General features: G+C 41.9%; 1 protein-coding gene across 17 annotated transcripts in view; it reads left to right on the top strand.

Annotated features, from left to right (window-relative positions):
• Window positions 1–23,337, top strand: part of MEGF11 (multiple EGF like domains 11) — a 271,786-nt gene that overhangs the window by 4,749 nt on the left and 243,700 nt on the right. For 14 of the 17 annotated variants that reach the window (XM_053988365.1, XM_053988361.1, XM_053988362.1 and 11 more), the window contains 3 exons: window positions 372–485; window positions 1,203–1,316; window positions 10,622–10,774. The gene's annotated coding sequence lies outside the window, so the exon portion shown is untranslated. Of the gene's footprint in view, window positions 1–371; window positions 486–1,202; window positions 1,317–2,814; window positions 2,867–10,621; window positions 10,775–23,337 lie in introns of all 17 variants that reach the window. The other 3 variants (XM_053988364.1, XM_053988363.1, XM_053988360.1) reach the window with 2 other exon arrangements.

Here is a 23,337-nt window from a genome sequence, read left to right as displayed (position 1 = left end):
TCCTCAAGGCTTCCATCACAAATGCTGGATGGCTCCATACGACTTCATATTGCAGTCATTATGCAAAATTCATTCTTGATATGGCTAAAGTGGTTCATTAGAGAGAGGCAAGGTGAGAGTGTGCTCACCACGTGCCTGCTGCTTTTACAAATGAGGCAAAAACTAATTTGTTGTGATACTGACTACTGAGTTTAGTGTGGAGCCAAAGGAACTCGGGTCTTTGGCCCTTGCTAAGAGCTGAGACATCCAATGGCCTTGCTCATCCTGGCCTCAGGGACATCAGTTATCCCTCTCTGGGTCTTAGTGATGAGAAAGATCTGATCATCAACTGTGGGAACAAAAACAGTAACTGATGTTTATTTTCTACTTAGGCTGAGCTCCTGCAAGCTAAATTACACCTTTATTCTTCACTTGCTTTCCTGGCAGCAGGATCTGCACGCAAGGCTCCTTCCTCTCCACTGCTTTCACCCACGAGTCTGATTGAAGTAAGTCAGGTGGTCAAGAGCTGTCCTCTAGGTAACAAACACTTGACAGAACCACCAAAGTGCTGCTTGTTACTACCTCACTAAATGGTGTAGTTCCTTATTATGCTGAAAATACAAAGTGATGTGAGCAACCACATGGCTTCTAGGGATAGATAACTGAAGAAACATGTTGCATCATTCAGCCTGAGACTTTGGAGGTGCATATACTCATGCAAGCTGAGGTCAAAGGCTGATGCTTTTCAGAAAGGTCTTGCTTCTTAGCCAAATTTTTAACTGCTTCAATTAAAGAAGATCAGATCCTTTGCCTGGGGTCATATGGCAACTCAGTGGCTCAGCCAGGGTTTGAGCCAAAGATCCATTCTCTTGGTTCATCACCCTTGAATGTAAATAGGAAATTTAATTCTGCTTTATGAAGATAATAGGCAGATTTTATACATTTTATATTTCTGGCTTGTATACAATATATATTTCTGAAAGAGACCAAGCTGCCATGATGATGAGGAAATAGTCTAATGGGTAATAAAATTTAAGAGAAACAAAATACAAAAAATGTTTCCAGAGGAAGAAATTCGACCTTGAACTAGTAGTTTGTGGCAGCTGATAAGATGTAGAACTTTCTGAGGATATGAAGGACATTAGAATGCAAATCAAATACCAAAATGCTCATTTAACTTAGTGAGAGATTGGCTGATCTTTTTACACTGATGCTTATTTTAGGTATTTTTCTACTCTTTCCCCGGCTGGACATTGCAGAATGCAGTGTGTGAAGGGAGTGCACAGCACCAGTGTGAGCAGGTGTCTCCCATGTTGGATGAGCTGGTGCAGCTGCAGGTAAGGGAAAGGTTTTCTGCTGGTGCAAGAGGAAAGCCAAAGAGCAGCCCCAGCTGTGGGACAGAACTGTTCTGGACTCTGAGGTGCCAGGAATGCTCTTACAGATATGGCAGCCCATACCTTCAGAAGCATGGAAGAAGAGAAGGGGCAGGGGCAGTCTCAGATTATTTCTGTCTAATATTTTTGCTTAAAATTGAGTTCACCATGTTATTTTCCAGCTTATCTCACCACCCTTCCTTTTTTTTTTTTTTTCTTCTAGAATGTCCCATCCCTTCAATTCTCATTTTTAGAATTTAATATCTCCTGTTGATGATTTCTGTTCCTTATCTTCTCTTGATCCATTTCTGCTTCTCTTTTAGATTGTGTCTCCTTCAGTCTCCAGCTAATGTCTCCCCATATGTCAGATTAAAAAAAAATAAAAAAATTTACAAGATGCTGGGCTGTGAAAGGAACTAGGGAATGTTTATGTGGTTGCAGCAGGCTGACCATTAAAGTGACTTTATTTCTACAGCATTTCAGATGCTGGGCTTGACAGTTTCATTTCCGAAACTATTTATACTCACAAAAATCCATAACAGCATTTCCATTATTTCCTTATATGATTTTTTGCCTATATTTTATCAAGTCATCTTCTTCTATTCAGTCCTGATTTCAGACAATAGGAATACAAAGTGGAAAAATCCTTTCTAAAAGAGACTGTAGCTTTTTATCTATTAAAGCATCTTTCTGTGTCCCAACACATTTTTATCTCAGCCTATTTTTCAGTTTCTCCTGTTGATTTGATCCAATGGAATGACATGCAGGGGAGACTTAGATGAAAGTTACACCTGAAAAGGGTGTGTGGTCAGAGCTGAGGAACCTTACTGAAGCTGCCTTCCTCATTATCCACCAAAGTCCTCTTGCAGCTCTGGATCCTGATTGCAGACCATGCTATATTAAAGCAAAGGCCAAGCCTCCCACTGAAAACACAGAAGGAGTAGATATTTTACTAAGCTATCACCACTGGACATCACAACAGGCTAGGATGGATAAAAATGATAGATTTTATAGTATTGCTTTTCTAAATATCATGCTGTCAAAGCCTTTATACATGTGATGTTCTATTTTTTCATCATTGCAAGGAAAAAAACCAACCAAACCATAACTTGCAGTTTTGAAAAGGAAACTACAGCTAGCATTAAATATTCTTGAACAACATCAGTGTATTAAATTCTGGCACAGTGTGCATAGAGACTGTGTGGCAATTTGTAAGAAAATGTGAAATAAACATGTTAAGAGTAGTCAGGTGTAACTTGTTCCTTGCCACAGTAGTAAAATCAGTGATTCCCAGGCTTTCTTATCTGGCAAATCCTTGCCAGCCCTCAGGACTCCTGCACAGACCCCCAGACCCCCTCAATGTCAGTGGCTGTTGCAAACAGAATAAAGACAACATTCGTTATGATTTCACAAATAAAGTTTGGAAACCACCAGACATAATGATGGCTTTGGTTCCCTGCAGCTCTACACTCCTGTGCCTCTGGACTGTTGCTGTGACTCCAGGGAATGGTAGGGTAAGCTTGTGATGGAATATAATGATAACAGCACTGAGGTTCTGAGCACAGTCCCTTTTGCTTGCCTTGGAGAGATGCTGGCCCAGGAAGGTCAGCAGGTTGTTTGCTTCCTGCTGAGCTAATTGGCGGGGTGACAGCCACTGCCTGCCAAACACATGCATTTGTTTAAACTCTGCTGGTTGGGGATGAAAACCACCAACAGACAAAAGAGGCCTTCTTTAAAAGAGCTGATTTAGAGCTGGGTGAAGATGGGTTCTCCCCTTAAACCCAGAGTGTCAGTAGTAGCTGCTCTGGATGTGCACAAATAGCACATACCCAAGCTCACTTTGGATCCCTTTTCCCCTGACACTGCAGTAGGAGAGGGGAATTATTGATCTTGGTATAATACGAGAAGTTACCAGAATCATGTCGATTTGGCATCTGTAGTTTTGTATTTAAAAGCTGATGCCACTTGTAAGTGCAAGATTGAATGGATTGTAGGAGAGATGAGGAGCTTCCTGAACTGATTTAAGATGCACGAAGCTGCTGTATTAAGGACATGTGCAAGACCCAAGGGAGTCAGTGCAAAGAATCTTGTTAATGTTTATGGGCTTTTGATCAAGTCCTAAAGACAGACTCAAGAGCTGAGATGTTTTGACTTTGAAACAAAGGCCCCGGTGCAATTATATAATTTCTATTATTCTCTTTAAACTGGTGTGTGTTATTCATCGTTCTGATCAGAACATGCTTTGTATCTCTGTCCTATTTCTGGTTTGATGATTGTGATAAACTTGATAACCTTTTGCAGGCTGTGAAGTTGTACGCTTCCTTCAGATCCTCTGTTTGGCTTGTGCAAGTGCTTTTTAAATTTTAAAGGACAAAATTTGTGTTTGTTTTTGCCAATTAGGGATTAGCAGGGGCTAATCATATTCTAAAACTATAGGAATGATTGTGATAAAGTTAGTGACCCTTTTCAGCCTGAAAGATGTACGCTCCTTCATGTAGATTGTCAAAGTGCTTTTTAAGTTTTAAAGGGCAAAATTTATGAGGTTTTTTTTTATTTCACCAGTTTGAGACTATTAGGGTCTAGTGGTATTCTAAAAATACAACTTCTAGTGCAGCTTCATCTTTGCCTCTTTCAGAGATTTGCATCCTCTCCATTTGTATGGAATGTACCTGTTGCTGCCATCTCCCTACGACAGAGGGCTATCTCTTTGGTATCCTCAGGATTTGCAGGTTTTAATTAGAATGGATTTATGTTGATTAGAGTTGATGGGATTGAAATGCCATGTAGTTATTAATTTCCTAGTTTTAATTTTGCTACTTAGTCATACGTTACCAAAAATATCTTGGAAATGTGTTTTTTTCCCTTGTAAAGTGGCAAACCAGAGAAATAAATGCATCTCGGCAGGCTGTCATTTTGAGTACGACTCCTCCTGCTAGATCCTGACTTAGACTTCTGTGAATGACTATAAAGCTGGAAGAAAATGAAAAGAAATACCTGCAGCCAAGTTTTCTTAGATTTTCTTTGAAAACAGGAATGAACTTTCAGGAATTGCTGCTAGGATTTGCTTGGTTTCTTTTTCACATGTAAACGTCAATGAACATAATTCCTTGAAATTTCAAAATTTCAAAATGTCCATTTTAATTTTCATCTCTGTAGCATATGCAAAACAAACAGTTTCTGGGCAGAAGTCAATATTATCCAGCACATGAAATGCTGTTTCCACTATTGCAGGGAGGAAAGTGAGGCATAAAATAATGTGTGGCCCAGTCCAAGGGTCATTGCAATCAGTCTAAGGTGCATGCTCAGGTCTCACTGCAACAGGATAAGGTGTTGTGCAGGTGGACTGGCTTTGCAGGCTGCTCATCTCTGCAGTGATGAATAAAAGCAGTAACAAAATTTGCAGAGCAGATAAAAATTCAAATGATCCTCTTTCCTGAAGTCTCATGCTGAGCCCATTGCAGATGAAGAGAGGAGACCACAGCACTGAGCTACACAAGTGCCAGAGTTTTGGACTGGGAATGAGGACTCTGGCTTTTGCAGAGAAGGGGTTCAGTGCAGAGAATGTTTATATTCAGTGCTGGCATTCAACCAGTTCCTAAAACTTCAGGGTAAAAATTCCTGCAGAAATCGATCCTAAAGATAAATTCACAGCTTCTTTCAGCTTCTCTCTTCTTTCTGTAATCAAACCCATTCCTCACTGAGTACAAGAGCAGTGAACTCAAAATTTCTTTTGATAAAAGCAGAGCTGAGCAGCATTGTTCCACAATGTGTCCAAATAATGCCAATTGCTGCAACACTACATTTCCTGCAGATTTAAGTTCTCTCCTTAATATTCTGTCTATCTGGAGACAGCTGTTTGAAGAAAACAGCTAAGCTTGATCATAAATTTGCCCTAGCATATTTAGAAGTATTTGTAAATAAAATCTGAATGAATGTATTCTATGGACTTCTTTCGGAATACCAAGCACCGACTTTGGTCTGCTTCAGTCTGTATTTTAACTCTGTTTCTGGTTTGCTATCCCTTGAAAGTTTGGTCAGCTTTCTCCAAATGGGAATTTTCTGAGGGAGAGCAGCTTTTGGGTTCCATTGTGAAGGAGCAGAACTTTGGGAAACCTCATTGCATTGGTGTAAGCAGATGGAGAGAATCAGGATTCTTCTTTAGCTCCTGGATCTATGCCCCTTTTTTGGTCTGTGCTTGCTCAGGGCTGTTCCAACATTTGTGTTTAGGTGGAGGTGAAAGAGAAATTCAAAGTGATACAAACCCAGGAGTTGGGAAATATTCAAATAATTGACTCAATCACAAATGCAGCTGATAATGTTCAACCTGTAAATGCCTGTTTGGTGTTGGAAGTTGGGAATTGGTCGGGTTTCTCCCATAGCCTTGATTCCACCCCAGGCAGTACTAGGAGGGATGTCCTGCAGATACACAGGAACACGGCAGGAAATTGTCCTTTCTTTCTCAGAACCAGAAGGTGAAGGTGTGCTTTGAAGCTATTGGTTTCTTGCTCCAGTTGCAGTGTGAATTTTCTGGATAAAAGAAAAAAAATCTCATCTTGTAGTTATCTGTCAGGGTCATGTTGGCAAGACCCCAACAGTGTGGAAGTCCTTTTTTCCCTAGCCTGGCAGCCAGAGAAGAGGTCTGGAATGCGTGAAGCTGAGTTTTCAAGGTTGTTTATGTCTTCTTATCTATAATAGTTTCTCTTTGACCTGCCGAGGTCCACCTAGTACAGAAGCTATGGCAGTCTGCCCCGAGCCCCGAGTGTCTCCCACATTTTATACTCAAAATTACGTGTACCATGTTTACAGTTCCCGTACCAATACCTAAAGTCTATGTTGCACAGTGTGTCCCTGTCCTAGACCAATAGAAAAATGTCACTATCACACTGAGACATGGAGGACAAGAAGAAAGAAGAAAAAGCTAGGGCACGCCCAGATTCCTCCATCTTGTACCCCTGAATTACATTCTAAAAAACCTCAAAATTCTACTTTTTCACCCTGTGTCAATTCCCTTATTACACTACTCGAACCCTTTTAGCTTGTAATTCCTCATATACAGTTGGCAGCCTCTCCCATGGGCTAAAATCTGACCACAGATTTTAGTCAAAGCCACAGGTGTTTTTGACTCGTTGCCAAGGTCTCTGAGCCCCTGCCAGGGTCTTGAGGCATCCGGAGCAGCCAAAGGGATGCTCTGGACTCCGACAGTTATCCACATAGGGATTTGCACTAAAAAGCCAACACTTGCAGTCTGACCTAGGTGACATTGCTGTTAATTATGTATTATATATGCTGCTTTTCCTATTTTTTCATTGTGAGGGGCCTCTTGGCTTCTCAGTTCATACGCATTACTCTCATTAACATTAGTAAGAATTTAGGTGTTGCAGAGTGATTGTCAATCTATTTTGATATCATTCCCCAATACTTACTGGAGTCACGTGCTCCAAATAAAGGCAGAATGTCATTCTGGATACCAGGGTGTACTTGGGATCCTGTTTCCTACAGAATTACACCCTGAAGCTCCTGGAGCCAGCCACAGGATTCCATGGAGCTCTCTTACATGCTCAGGCCATTCTGATCCATCCAAAGAGCTGATGTGTTCATGCAACAAAGCTGTCACAGCCATCCTGCAGCACAGAATTCCACTCATCCCTTTTGTGGGAGGCTGGTCTCTTATCCAGTTTCCTTTATAATAAAAGGAATAATAGCTATGTACAACTGAATTGCTCTGTTGTTTTTGTTAGTGCATCAGATTCCTCCCTGAAATAACCAACTACAGTTCAGTTGAATGAAGGCTATGGCTTCATTTGCATCATTGCATAATTATTTGCTTCAGCCTTACCAAATCCATTGTTGATTTTAAAATTGACATCATACTAAGCAGAAAATAATGTCATGCCCTGGAGCAGTGCAGAAACCATGATTAAGAGAAATAGCAGCCACTAAGAATGATGGTCATACTCACAGGATTAAGAGTGGAATTTGACTTCCTATAGGTCAAGATTTACACAAACCTCTTGGTCACTGGCCAGTTCTTAACTCATTTTGAGTGTCCTTTTTATTAGGATTGGAGAGCAGACTTAAAAGCTGTGTTAATGAAAAAAACAATTGACATGATTGAACCAGGCCCTAAATGCTTAGTGTCTGTTGGAATTAGATGAACAATTCCTGTATATTTTGCTACTGTAATGCAGGATTAATGTTTTCTGATCATGTTTTCATTACTTATTCTTTAAGAGCACTGGGACAATTTGAGTGAATCTTTGTGTTTATAATGGGTCCATCATGTGGGAAAAGATAAATGAACGTGATTCTTGCTCTCCTTATTTGGACAGATCAGGGATGGATTGGGAAAATCAAACAAAACCTGTGCAGAACTGGCTCTAGTTCAGACTGTATTTTCTACACTGCCTACAACTAATATCTTTGTATTTGATTTGGACACTTTGTATTGGTAGAAGGGAGTCAGGCATAAATGAGGCCAACACTATTATTCAGTGTTATTAATGATGTTGTCTACTCTTAGTTCCTCAAAACTAGAAAACTAATAAATTTTACATATTGGAAAAAAAATCACAGATAAATCAAACAAATACATAAATTCTTTAAAGTATTTAATATGTGTTAAGAGGACAGGATGATGAATTCAATATTGAAAACCAATATCAAGTTTACAATTATGTACCATTTATCATCACTGATTGCACAGACAGAGTATTATTGTGGGGAACAGAATGATGCATAAACTAAAACCCTGATTGGTTTTCTAAAAAAAACCAAGTTAAAATCCATGTTATGTCTGAAAAGCTTTGTTTTTCTTTTTCAGGAATTATTTTCAATAGTAATTGTTCATTCAGACACAAATGATGCATATTTAATTTCTTGGGCTTTGATATTAACAGTATAATAATTTTCCAGTGTTGATAACTTGTGCTTTTACAAACACTAGCAGGATTCAGTTTGCTGTTATTTTCTGAGGCCAAATTTCCCCTTTAAGAACAAAGAACATATGGAAAATGAAAAAGTGGAGAGGAGCTAGTTTTGAATTGGACATGCAAGCAAATGAAAGCAGCAAAATGCTCTTGAAAGGTGAATGGACTTTGAAGAGAAAACGTGTACAAGTGGCTGGTTTTACTCAGCAGATCTTTTCAAAGGGTAAAATTCTGCCTTCCCAAAAGTCAACGTCAGAGCTCGCAGTGACTTCAGTGTTTTCAGACTCCTGTTGTCTGTGTGAAGGACATACCTGCTCACCTTTATGAAAGAGCTGCTCTTCTTTAAACTCCTGTCACCCCAGCTGAGCTCTGGGAGAGGGAAATGAATTCTTCTCTGGCTCACACTTTATCAGCAGAATTATTAAGCAGTTTTCTGTGCAGAGTCACTCTTGTAATACACTCCTGCTTTTTTTTAATTTTTCCCTTATTTTTTTCAAATTCTTTTCTCATTTTCATGTTGATGCTCAGGTTTCTTGGGGATAACCAGATATCATTTCACCAAACTGAAGCTGTACACTCATAACTGAGAGTTATTTTGTCCTTCAGAATCTCAACAACTCAATCTGATTTATGAAAGAATCTGGCTAAGCTTGAAGATTCAGCTGGAGTTTACAGAGTTATAACTCTAGACTCATTGAGTCAACAATAATAAGAAAGAAACCAAACTGTCTTTTTCTGTCTTTTTTGTAAACTACACATTTTATAAACAGAAGCACTGAACTAGAACCAGTGTGCTGCAATCTAGTGCTGAATGTCTTTTAGAAGGGGGTTGCATTTAAATAGACACCAAGAAGAAATGAGTATTCTAGTAGTCACCCTCAAATGGTGAAACATCCATAGCCACGTTCATTGGCATTTACTGACATCTACGCCCCTGCAAGCAGACAACCACAGTGCAGAGAATGCCAGAACTTTCCATGGGAAATTACTGAGCTGGATGGGATTTTATATGAGCAAGAAGAGTGGGGCTGAATGCTCTGCCTCAAATATCTGTCAAAAGTCATAGAGCAGAATGTAATATCTTGGGTTTCATTGGTGTCCAGAGAACTCATAGTTTGACAGGCCACTTCTTTGGAAAGTTTTACAGAGAACACTGAAAGACAAAGAAAAAAATTGTCGCAGCAGGCTTGCCTAATTCATTTTAAGCAGTCTGGTTTAGTCTCTGTTCATTTCTTACCATTTAAAAAGGAAAATCAGTGATGCTAAATAGTTCCCCAAATGGAAACTGGTGACAAAACTGAGTTCTAAACAATGCCATCAGTATAGAGCAACTGGTGGTTTTTAATATTCTTAGACAAACAAAAAAACCTAATTATCTTTATTTATTCAATAAATCAAGTTCAAATTTGATCTATTGAATTGTATTAAATATTGAAAATAATTTAATAAATGACCATGATTGCTAATTTATTATTGATATTCATCATTAGGATTTTGGTAAAAAATAATTTAAAACAGGTGGAGAAAGATAGTGAGGAATTCACCTCAGATACCAGCTACTGCTGCAGATCCTGCTTAGGTTTCCTTAGCCATGGGTAATGAAGAAAAATAGCTCGTGGAGCCGGGGAGGGAGCAGAACTGGGCCTGGAAAAGAGGTAGGGAAGGAGGAATCTCTCCAGCAGCCACTCCAGCACCCAGGGATTCTCCACTGCCCCATGCTGCTGGCTCCTGTCACCTGCTGGTGCAAGGTCTCAGGAATGCTTCAAACCAGCAGAGCCAGGCGAGGCAAGGCTGGGAACCTGGGGGCACGAAGGCATTGCTGGAGTGAAGGAGTTTTTTGGGAGGCTGGGAGTTTTTTGGGAGTCCCTTACGGAGCCAATGTACCAGTCCTGGCCCAAATGATGTCCTTTTTGAAACACTGCCATCACCTGCAGTCATGCACTGGCACATGACCAAGAAACACACAGTGCAGGACAAAGGATTTTGGCAGCCTCATATGGACATAAAATACTGTACAATGTGGGGATTCATCGTGTGGCTACGGTGACAAAAAACGTTCAATCAATCCTTTTGGTCTGGTATCAAAAAGAGACTTGGTCTTGTGTTTCTTACATACTGAGATGTTAAAGAAGCAGGATCACAGCCAACATTGTTATTCTAATTAGAATATAATCAGTAATAGTACCTAACACAAGTAGAGCATTTCATCTTGAAAAGCCTGTGCAAGTGTAAGATTGCTGGCTAAGAGCTAAGTTAGTGCAGCTGTTCAAATCACCTGTCACAAGCCTTTTGGTCTAATGATTTTAATCATTATGCATTTGTAACTTCTGGTACATCTTTCAGGAAGAAAATGACAACCGCGGGGTGCGATTCATTCCCTGGCTGATGCCTCTCTGAGCATGCAGTGGCACTGAGCCACCCGAGAGCAGCAGCGATGCAGTCGATGTGACAGTGCAAGGGCAGATGCTCTGGACGGTAGAGGATGCTAGAGAAGAGGTAAATTTTCCACGGCGCTTTTCCCCATTAGCATCCCCTGAACCTCGCGTGGTATCTGCTCGAGCCAGCGTTTGCCCTGCTTTAGGCACTGCGAGGTGCGTGTGCCTGCCCGTGTGTGCCCGCTCCTCCAGCTGCGTGCGTGCCTCTACTTGCAAACCCGGCACCTTGAAATGGGTCCAGAAGTTTGCGTGATCTCCCTCTGAGCACATCCGCGGAGTCTGAGAGGTCTCTGCTCGGGAGATCGCGGTGTTTCAGCCGCAGGAGGCAGGGAGCCGTGCTTCCCCCCCCATCTCCTGCCTCTGCTGAGCCACCGAGGGTTTCTGCCTCGGCTATAGTTTGCTTCCTCATTCCCACATGTTCGGGCGGCAACCTTGGGATGCCGGGGTGGCAGTCTGATTCTTTGTCCTTCTGTGCTACTGAATGTATTTTAATTGAATCGGGCAGAAAAAAAAACCCCAAAACACATACACAAAGCCCAAGGCATCAGGACTAGATCCCCTTTCCCCGAAACAACAAACGGTTAAATAAATAGCGAGATGCCAAACCAACCATTACCAAACGAATAAGCCAAAAATCGGCGTCAGCGCCGCAGGAAACGGGAAAGTTTCTGCGCTCTGAAGCTGGTACCGCACGTCAAAGCGAGAATCCAGGGGGAGGGGAGGGGAGCGGAGCGCAGCCTCAGCCCAGCGCCTGCGAGAGCCGGGGATGCGCTGGTGCGCCCAGCCCTGCATCCCGGAGCGACTGCCCGAGAGATGCTGCTGTGATTTGGTTCTGCGCCGGGAAAAGAACGGCTCCGAGCCCCCACCCCCGTCTCCTCCCGCCCTCCTCTTCCTTCCCCCTCCCCCGGGTCCTGCGGGGAGGCGGGTTTAAGGTGGGTCGTGTGGCCGCGGTAACTTTCCTAACAGAGCCAAAGAGGCGCCCGGAGTCCCCCGCAGCAGCATCGCCCGCCTGTCCTGGGCAGCGGCAGCGGCGCGGTGCCCCCATGCGAGCGGCCCCGGCTCGGCCGAGGCTGCTCGGGCTCCGCTCGCCGCCTCCCGCCGCCGTCTCTCGCCGCAGCCCCGGGGAGCCGGAGCCGGAGCCGGGTCCCACCGAGGTAGGTGAGAGTCGGGACAAGCGCTGGGCGCTGCCGGAGACGCGGCACAGGAGCCCCGTGCCCGCAGCCCCGTGCCCGCTGCGGCCCCCACGCCCCGTTTGTTCCTGGCGCTGCTGCTGGGCAAGGAGCATCCTCTGCACCCCCGGCTGCGAGGGAGGAAGCCCCTGCCCTGCTCCTCCTGGAACTGCCCAGGCAGCCAGGAAGAGCCGGGGGGAGGCAGTCTCTCTCCAGTCCCTTGCCTCAATCCTTGCATTCTCGTTGGTGCTTTTGGAAGTGCTGAGCTAGGAGATGTGTGCGTGGGTGAGATCTTACGGCTTTATTAGGGCTCTCCCCTATCAACGCTTCTCTCAGAAGCCGCTTCCTGCCCCCCGCGTGGTTTACTGGGGTGTTGTATCGGCACGAACTTTCTTCTGGCTGCAGGAGACGGATTTGGTCCCCTCGTGTCCCCGCATGTCCCTGTCCCCGGGCTGTTGCGCTGCGCGGGCGAGTGGACTCGGGCTGGCGCCTCGCTGCTGGGATTGTAGTGGCTTCTCCTGTCTGTACCTGCCGGGGCTCCTGGTGGGAGAAGGTGTTTGGGGCAGGGAGAAGTTGTAGGATGCAGTGTGTAAGCGACACCTGCGTTTCTAGAGCCTGGGAAGGGGGTGGAATCTCACTCTCACTGGTGCTACTCGCTGCTGCCAAACATTGCCTTCTTTAGCCTAGGCAGGACTCTGGCCACGCTGCCAGGTGGTTCCTAACAAAGAGAGAAGTTTGGGAGTGTCACACATCAGCTCCCTAACGCAGCGCTCAGCGGCGGTCCGCAGGGACAGCGCACAGTTCTGGTGGCTGTGTTTATCTGTGCCGGTCACTCGGCGCAAGCACGGGGCACCTGATTGATCCAGAGGGGTGGGCAGGGCATCAACAGTCGGGAAACCAAGGCAGCCATCGCTCCTCGTTATCTAAACCTCCAGCCCCGGTGATCACTGCACGATGGGCTTAGCCCGTCCTACCCCCCGCAGGAAGAAAGTCCGGAGTTAACTAAAAGGAAGGCTACAATTCACGCCTTTATTATCCTCTGACTTAGAACAGAAGTATGTAACACATAAATTAGCCAGAATGGAGCAGCCTGTCTGCCTTCCACGACCTGTCAGATGGGGGAGATCCCACCCCCTGTCAAGCTCAGTCCTGTATTTTGGTAATAGAAATCTCAGGGTTAGGTGATTGGACATTAGGTCTCAATTTCACATCATTGGGCTAAGGAAATCTGAGAAGATTTATGCTGGGATATCCAAGTCTGAGTCAGAATTCTTCCCATGCTTAGATGTCTCCTAGAGGCTATCCAGAGCTTTGCTGTCCTTGTTGCTGTTTGGACCTTCCTGCCATGTCTACTTTGTTATAAAACCCCACAAGTTTTCCTTCTAAGTAGTTAGTGCCTGCTGGATGGATTCTTTCAGGTGTATTGCCTTGGTTATAGTGCTGCTAAATAAAGGTGACCAAACCGACTGAACAGCCTCACCACAGAGCTGGATTTTAGCCAATTTTTTACAGAGTGTGGATCTGTGCTTGTTTATGAACAAGTTGATGTTCGTGGGCCCTGCTCTGGAGTCTCTTAAAGTTGGAGTGGGACACCTGAAATTGTCTTTGATGAGGTTAATAAATGCTAATAAGCATGTGTGAAATATGTCTGCAAAATCAGTTTCAAGTTTTATTTGTCAGTAACAACCTCTGGAGGCTTCTTCAGTGTTCAGATTCTTGAGTTCAGTTTCATTGCTGCTTCTCGTTGATACCTCAGTAAATTTGTTACAGAATTGCAAAAGTTTTATAGTGAAAGTGTTTCAACATATGAAACATTGAAAATGGTCATGTGGCCATGACCTGTTTTTCAAAACAGGGTCTCAATGTTGTCTTTATTTCCAGTCATTCCCATTCACCTACTTTATAAAATTCTGTAATTTTAGTTTAAAAATCCAAATTGGCTGCTAAATACACACTATTAGGCTGCATTGCATTGGTCCAGCTTTTAATTATGAAAAAGACCTAATTTGATCTCTTGGTTTTTTAAAAATTAAATATAAATTAATTGTCCAAAGAATCAAACAGAAGCCAACAGTCCCTTTTGAGAAGTCCCATATTTACTGTGAATGAGGCACTCAGCTATTTTCACTTTGAACAATCCATCGTGCTTTAAACTCCAGGCAGCAGAATTAATATTTAAGCAAATGCATACGGCAAAACTATAAATCACTAAAACAGTTAATTATATTGGAGCTGTGAAAATACCTTTGAGTACAGTCTGAAATAGCATAAACTATTTTTCTCTAGCGTGATCACAATTCTTGCAAACCTTTTATCCTTGTATGTGAAATCATTTCTAATTCTGGGTTCCTGCAAAGCATGTGTTTGGTTATTGTTTTCAAAACCATGTGGTTTGGGTTACTATATAAATATAATATTTATGATACTTCTTTGGTTGTTCAGCTTAAAAAGGGAAACGCTGCATGCCATTACATATTAAAAAGCTTCCGTGTAATTACTACTTTTTGCAGTACTGCTGTGCAAATCTCTGGGTCGGGAATTTAAATGGAGATTTTACAGAGTTCACAGTTACTTTATATAAAAGCCATAAGTCTTCTTCTAGAAACATGGGGGCTGCAGGCACTGGGGAGTGTGGAGTGTGGTGCCTGCACTGGTTTTTACCTTTTTCTTATTGCAGCATCTATGCTTGCTATTGCCTTTGTGTAATAGAGGTGCACAGAGTGTGGTGGGCTCCCCCAAACCATCATCTGTTGGCCCCCTTTGGGTCTGAATTACCTATTTACACATTTATCGTCGTATTGTCATCTTATCCAAATGTGTCTGTTCTGGTTGCACCTTGCTGGGAGACATGGGAGGCACTTCCACTGCCCCTCTCTGCCTTGCATATCCGTGCAAAGGAACCTGTGAGGCTGCAAGAGGCAGAGTCTGTTGCCAGTTCAAAGCCAAAGTCCCTGGGAGTTTCTTCAGGGATGGTGATGGACCTAAGACCACACTGTAGATGCCTGTAGGATTCAGGTCTCATAAGCCCCTTACATTTCCCAGGGTATCCTGCCTGGTCTCCAGTTGCTGCTCCACCAGAATTCCATTGTCCTGGGAGACACGCACTGCATCTGGTGCCCAATGCAGATATCTTGGTTTTCTTCATGTGTCTCAAATAGCATTTGGGATCCCTGTAAAGCCACAGCATCCTGCCCTGATTATCTCACATATTACAAAAAATGGCTAATATGTAAAACCCTGCATCAAAGAAAAACTTACAATTACCATTGTGAATAAATGAATCACCCCCAGAAAGGCTTGTTCAGATATTAATGGAAAAGATAGAAAAAAATCCCCCTCATTTTTCTATGCCCTGCAGACTGACCGTGCTGCCAGATTCACCTGTATATTCCTTTGCACAAAACTGATTGAAAGCTCAGTGGAGAAGTTCTGTATGTTAAAGAATGAGACATGAAAAAGCTTGTAGAAAATTAAAAGAGCCAGTCTCAGAGGAGACAAATCCCAGACAGAATCAGTTTGAGATTGCCAGAAGAATTCAGCCATATGACACTTCTCTGTGAATCCTGTGAGTAATGTACAATCGATGTGTGCAGGTAGAGAGGAGGAATTTTGTTCAAGAGTTTGTAGAATGTGACAATCACCTTATGAATTACAGATAAAGTACCAAATTCATGAAGAGACAATATCCCATACCGCTGTGAAGATCAGACTCAGTAGCTGTGAGAGTGGGCTGCAGCCCAGAGAATCTGAGGCATTCAGTCAAGATGACCAAACACAAGAATTCTCCAGGATGAGTGTGTTTACAAACACTTGTATCTGACCAGCAGAGCTCAGACCTCCAGGCAGGTTCTCTAGTCTGGCTGCTGCTCTAAAGGGAAGCTATTGAAATTTGTATGAAAGCTTCTTTTTGAGTGAGGCAGAGAGGTACAAGATGAAGGTCACCACTTAGCCCGCTCACAGAAATGCAGCAGGAATAAAGAGCTCACCCAACTCACATCAGATTGCAAACGAGAGCAGAACTTTAGGGCTCACTTTTCCCTTTGCAGTAAGAACTAGCACTGAGAATTTCTCCTGGTACCAGCCTGAGAACAAAGGCTAATGAATGAATGAATAGGCACGAGGCTGAAATGAGATTCATTGCTAAACATGTGCTCTGCCTGGAGGAGGAGTAAGAGAGAGTAGCTGAGTGAAAATAGTTCTGTGCACTAACTTCACATAGTTCATTTTCTAGTTTTTTTTCACCAAAAACATTTTATAAGGACTAATAGTCACTCTGAAAAATATTTTAAAGGGTCAAAAAGGCACCATAAATCTTGCCAGAATATGACAGCTGACAGGTTGCCCAAGTGAGGAATTTGTAAACAAGTTTGTGTAGGCTTTTTTTTTTTTTGCTTGGTTTGTTTTATTTTTGGTTTTTATTCTTTTGATATTTAACTGGTAGATATGAGTGGAAATAGGTTCAGGTTCTCCTAAGCTCAAATATGCAGAAGTTTTATTTAGTATTTTATCTTGGATTCCTTGTTAAGATCTAGATTTTTGCTAACTTCTCACTTTATCACAAGTCTTCCAGAATACAAGTTTTTGCAAGGTTTATAGAGTGTTGTGGACACATGAAAATCTGATTTCTCTGGAACACAGATAGTAGGAAAAAGCTATAGAGAAATGATCAGGTAGAGTATTGGAATTCACAGTGGCCTCCTAAAGGGGCCAAACCAGGAAGGTAAATTAACAAGTTTGAAGCTTTTTAAAGAGCTTTAAAGTTAAAGGATATAACCTATTTCTGTAGACTGTAGGGATGGATAATGTGTTTTGGGAGCATATCCTACTTTTTTTATATGTTTAAGTCTTTAACACTCACATCTGGTTTTGAGACAATTACTTGAATAGTAAAAACTATTGTTTGGACATTGCTGTTTTAAGAGCCTTTAAAGCTTTGTAGAGATTTTGATACAAATATTTTTTTACCAGTATAAAACATGGAGGTGCACTGATATAAATCCAGTGAAGGCTTGAGGAGAATCAAGTTCTTTATCATGCTTTTAAAATCTACCAAGTGAGGGAAACATGGATGATTTGTAAGTAGTCAACTGGCATATGGTACCATTATGATAACATCATGTTCACAGCACTTTCCAGATTGATATACAACCTTTCTAAAATAAGCTCTGCAGAAAAATAAAGAAGAATGTAAAGTCATTTAGCAGCCAGCACGCTGTTGGCACAGCACAGGACACTGGGAGGTGACTTCTCTGACAGTGTGTCATGTGAGTTGTGCATCACAGTCTAGTACCTACTGACAGGCAGTCACTCCAGAAAAGTGCCCCTGCCCCCTGTGTGCTGGGGCTGATTCCTGCACTCTGAATGCACCAGGAAATGCTGCTTTCATTTTCATTCCACAGCCCTGGCCAAGTCATGGGGTTAGCACAAGCTATGGAATTTGTTTCTCAGGAGGAAGTCCAGAATTAAGCCCTTTGTTAGCAGTGGAAAGAGAGAGGCTGGGGTTACCTGGGGATGGAGACTGAATTATCCTCTAGTTCTGGATGGAAATATCCAGACTGAGGTGGAAACTGCCTCGTTGACCTGCTGTGACATTTATGGTTCTCGAGGAACAGGAAAACCATAAATATTCTTAGAAGCAGGAGCCTTGACAAGACAAACTGCAGCAATGTTTCACTTTTCAAGGGGCTTTTATCTACTTGCCACAGCTAGCTTAATTCTGCTAAAGAATTAAGAAAATAATACTTTATTGTAGCATAAATTTTACTTTTGTTTGCCTTCATTTAAATGCACAAGCCGTAAATATAATTTTAAAGAAGTGCTGGCTGAATAATTTGAACTTGTATTAACTTCTGTGCTTTAAAATGGATATGGCAAATCAAAACCATTTAAGTCATAACACCTACCATTCCTCAAACTGAGGAAAAATATCTGATATAGCAATGTTCTTCACCCCTTCCCCACTTCTACTTTCTTTTTCCTTGCATATTCACATAGGCATTTTATCAACCGAATAGGACCAGGGAGTTATTTTATAGACACAATTCAAGCATGAGAAAATTGACTTTGTGGTGTTTTTATGCAATGTTTTCTCCAAACGCCGTGTGACCAGTCATGCCCTGAAACTCCAAGGAGAGAGGAGTTCTATGCTGGTATTTATTTGCAAAGGATTGGGTTTTTGGAGGCTTGTTTTGGCAGGGGATATCACCTTTAGGATGAGTTACCTTCTGGACATGACACCTGCCCCCTTCCTCCATGGAGGTCTAGGTAGTCCTTGGCAGTGTGCTGGTCCTGACCAGACCAGGCCAGGCATCCAACTTTTGTACTTCCCTTTGGAGAGATGGATCCCATCCACTCATAATAATGCCTGGTTTTCATTTTACTTGTGAAGAAAGACTAAAAACCTTATGGTAAATGAATGAATGAACAAATTTGAAAATTATCATTTGTAACTCTGAGCTTCAGTTTAGACATGATGAGTTTTGATAGCTGTAGTGTTCCAGAATGACAGAGCTGAGCATGTAGCAATGGTTTTGCTGTTTTTCTGTAAGCTTGTAAGCTTTCCCTGATAATTTTTGGATGTAACCGTAACTAATGGAGGTAATCTTTCAGCTGGAAATGTCATTGCACTGAGTTATGTTGAACTTGCTTTGAGGAGCAAAGTACAGTAACTGCAGTCACTGACCAGAACTACCGGTAATAACTTTGTCAGAACACTGAAAAATACTTGAAAATTAAATACTCCAACAAATCAGTTTTCCTTGATGGTGGTGAGTGTAAATTACCTCAGGGAGTCCTTTTGGGTTAGATTCTTTAGTGCCATTATAGTGTCTTAAATTATGTGTTGTGTTGGACAGGAAAAACATCAGTAGCCTATAGGATGTGTTAATAGTAATTGAGGATTAATTAGATGGAATCTGTACAGTGAGGGCTAGTGGGAATGTCACCAAAATAACAGCAGTGAATTATATTTACAAAATATTAATTTATGATAAATACTGGTGGTCAAATATACAGAAAGATTTGTGAGCTGCACATGGAAGGAAACTCATTTGCAGTGCCTGTTGCAGGAGAGGACCCATCCACTTGTTACCCAGCACTGGGTTATGAATTCTGCAGGGCAGAAATTGTGATTTATGGGAACTGAGGTCTGTGCAATGACAAAATACCATCTGCTGCTTGTGGTCAGAAGGTAGCAAATGAGTGAATGCAGGAGGTGTTCTTAACAGTTGAGGCAGATGCTACATCCATTCCAATCCACAGGAATCTGGAAAAGTTTTATTTTTCTTACTCTATTTTGATTTATGTTGTACCACTCTGGCTCATGAAGATGTAAGTGAAATTTATTTCTCAAAATATGTTCCGTGGGATTGTTTGTGGATGATCTGAGCCCAGCCTGGAAACTGAGCTTGTTCCTCTTGCTCTGATCTGTAAGATGCAAAAAAGGTGGAAACTCTGAATAAGGGGCTAACGATGTTAAACAGAGAGGCAATGGGAAATACGCAGGCAGAGGTGTGTGGGTAGGAAGGACACAGAAAGTCACTTATATATAGAAAAAAGTGAGAAAAAGAAGCACAATTAAGAAAATAAACAAGAAGGGACAAAGAGACAACTAAATAAAATCCAGTAACAGATTAAAGGCTCACTCCGAATCACTGACTTGAGAATGTGAAGTGAGGAATCAGATCTGTGTATGGTGTGCAAAAGCCTTTTGCCTGACAGAGAGAGAGAAATAATTAGCAGGACGCTGCTGCACTGAGTAGTGTCCAGCATCTAACACTGATGTTTTTTAGATAATCCAAGCATCCTCCCAATTTTTTTGCAAATGGGTTTTTCCCCTGCTCTCCTATTGTCCTGCTGGTCTTTTGCCTTATCCTCCCCAACCTTCTTTTACACTTTCTTAAAGATTAGGTTTCCCACTTGAGGGACAGCTTGGTAGAGCATTAACCAGAGGAGAGAATTTTAGGGTCTGTGTTCCCCTTGTAGTACAGAGCTAAGGTTGGGGTTTTCTTTTGCATGCAGGCATTGAAAGGCAGCTCTACTTAAAATAATGTGCACTGGAAGCTGAATATAAACTCGTAGCTCTGTTGACTTTTGTAAGAGAAACATGTTTGCACAGGTACTCTAAATGGAATAGGCTCTGGTGTTCACACACAGCCCAGCAATGAGCAGGCTGCTGAAGGGGAATATCCTCAGCTTGCAGAAGTGCTGCTGGGATGCAAATGCTGGTGCCATAGCCTGGGGTGTTTAGCCAAAGAGATATGGAAATGTTGGGCTCTGATAGTTCTGTGCTGCTGAACTGTGCTCAAAGCAGCACCGAGAAGGAAGGACTGGTGTGTCCGTGCTGCTTTTGCTCCTGCTGGTGGAACATGGGCTCAGGTTGGCCATTGCTTGGTTTTGCCATTGCCAACAGGCAGCACAATGCCTGGATTTGTGCTGGATTTGCTTCAGTGAATCCATTTGGGAACCATGCAATCGTAGAATAACCTGAATTAGAAGGGACCCACAAGGATAACTGAAGTCTGACTCCTGGCCCTGCACAGGGCACCCCAAGAATCCCTCATGTTCCTGAGAGCTATGACTCTCTTTACAGAAAAGTCACTTTTTTAAATTTAAAAGCATCTTCTTCCCATATTTCATGGTGCTTGCATACCATTTATTTGTTCCACTGGATGGCAAAAATAAGAAGTGCTATGAAATCTTCAGTCCTGGATTAGAGCTCTGGAGAAGAAATGGAGTAAATGTGCATAAAAATAGGAGGGAAGGATGAGCTTGATTCCTTGTGTGTGAGTGTGAGCTCACATCTGCTCTCCTGAATCATCCTGGGGAGCAGTGTGAGAATGCAGCCTTTAGAAGTTGTGTCACTTCAGGTAAATGCTCCAGCCACAGGCAGAAAGATGTCTGAGCAGATGTGGTCCCTGTTCAGGCCATCTGACCCACTCAGGAGAGAGCAGTGCTGCAGTGTTTGCATTTCACACTGAACCCCAGCTGCCAGCTGGACTCTTCCCAGCTAAAATCTTGGACATCTGCCTAGGAATTCAAAGAAATCTTGTGTTGCATGTTGCCTGTCATACAAGGAAAAAATACTTTGATACAAGTATTTTCTTATATTAGCATAGTAGCTTGTCATTCATTATGTAGGAATTAATAAGGAACAAAAAATTCTTGTTGTCTAGCTAAAGCTAATTATTCCAAGGGATGAGAAACGAAGGAGTTTGGAAATAGGATAAGGTGGTCTTCATGCCATTCCCCTTCCTACTGTAATATTTTCAATTGCACGCGAGATTTCAATCTCTACATTGTAAGCCAACAATATATCCTGGTTGCTCACTGGTGTATTTAACACACTTTATAAATTTGCTGTGTGAAGGACAACACTTTTGGTTGTTTAAAGCCTCTCTCAAACTGATTTTCAAACCAAGTCCATGATGGTGGGAAGTGCTGGCAGCTGAGATATTCAACTGCACTGAAGCCTTGTGTTCTTTGAAGATGAGACTTTTCAGAGATATGTAGGACAGTGAGTATTTAAGGACACACGGTTTCTTTGGGTGTCTTTACATAAAATATAGAGGTCTTCATTCTGCTTGAGACCCTTGAGCACTTTAGTAAATTTGATATTAAGTAATAAATGTTATGATGCATGTTGTTTATTTGTTAAACCTACTGCCAGAAAAAATGATGTATTGTAGGATCAGGAAAGGAGGAGCCTGTCCTTGGCTTTGTCAAAGGCTGCCTCTAATACCACAGCCTTCTATTTTTTGGGCATACTAATGCTCCTGATATTTTTTTAAATCTTAACATATTTGTAGAGTGCTCCAAGATCCTGTGCAAAGTTCCTGAGAGCATTGTAGGCATCCCTAGGCAAATTAGTCCTGCATTAGCTGTAGATCAGTCTGCTCTGCTCATTTCTCTTAATTTTATGGAGGTGATTGCTGCCAGTTGCTGCTAAGTCCAAAGCCAAGTAGTTCTGTTCCAGTTTGTTGCTGTATTTTGTGCAATTGGATGATCATTGTTTCATTCCAGAAGATCTGATTGTTTTCTCAGCTATTAATTTCTAATTAAGCAGAAGCTCTCATAAAAAAAATATATATATTGTGAGCAGGAGAAACACTTTCAAGAAACTATTTAATGTTAGGTCATCTGTGGCAGCATTGATTCCACTCAAAATGCCACAAAAGATGAACACAAACACAAAATAATTCTAATTATTTAAAATATTGCTTGCTGTGATAGCACTGTGAGATACACACATCTCTTTTCTTCAGCTGGGACAGGATCTGGTTTTGAACCACTGTTTGATGTCAGCTGTCCAGGTGTCTGTCAACTTTTCTAACACTTGTAAGTCATTAACAGCCTCACTGAAAACCAGCTGAAGTTAATGAGTGTATTTAAAAGGATTCAGAATTTGGACCCAAATAAAGAGGCACTATGCTGGTAAATGCTACTCAGTGTCATTAAAATATATTTAAATTAAATAAGAGTCTGTTGCCTAATTTGGAAACCAAAACAAAACCCAAACTATCCCCTCAAAGTGAAACAACTTGTTTTAAAAAGCAGCATATAATGGAAGTCCTAAATGCATTTCTAAATATGTAAATGCTGTTAAAGTCATATTTATGTTCCCTTAGTTAAGCCACTTCCTCGTGATTTGTACTGTGCTAATCAATATCCAAATAGAAAGAAGTTGAATTTGCAAATGATGAGGCACTCCTTGGGTTTCTCCACTTGCTCCCTAAAGCTTCACGTCAAACACAGCAGACAAATCTTCACATTTAAATAATTCATCTGCAAATGGTGGGAACAAGGAGGGAGGAATAAAAAGACGACATTGTTCCATGCTAAAATACAATAATGCATTAAAATTAATCAATTTCCTCCTGCTGGGGAACAGTCATTTAGAAAACATTTTAATTACCAAAACTGAATAATGGGATCAGTGTTTTTGAGAAGGTTGGATTCACCCTACTGAGCACTGGAGAATCCTCTTCACAGGAGCCCATAAAAATATTGCTGTTTTCAAGTTGCTGCTTTCAATCATGATACTTCTGGGCAGAAATTGGATTTTTTCACAGCAGCTTTTAAGGAAAATGTGGAGTGGACAGCAGGTCTGTGTTAATTGTTCTGTGCCCAGAGCTTGCCTTGCATGTGCTCCTGTGTTTCTTTTTCTTTTGGATGAGAATTTATTGTGCATTACTTAACACATATCTAAAGTCAAATGTTCAAGCCAAAGAGTTTGGCTGCAACAACAGACAGTGTTGTAAAATTATAAAAATAGCATTCTTGTATCTATATTCAGCCTCACAAGGAAGGAAACGTGCAGGAATCAACCAGTCCAGGCCCTTGTCTTGGCTGACAGTGGTGCTCCAGGAGAGTGGTCGTCATTATTCCATTGGGGATAATGACTTTGGACTTCAGAATTTGCCATGGAAGAACCTGCTTTTCCCTCTGGAGCAGGAGG

The sequence above is a fragment of the Vidua macroura genome, chromosome 12, assembly GCF_024509145.1.
Source record: "Vidua macroura isolate BioBank_ID:100142 chromosome 12, ASM2450914v1, whole genome shotgun sequence".
Classification (NCBI taxonomy): Eukaryota; Metazoa; Chordata; class Aves; order Passeriformes; family Viduidae; genus Vidua; species Vidua macroura.
Note: the sequence above shows the minus strand (reverse complement) of the source record. Positions and strands in the feature narration are given on the sequence as shown.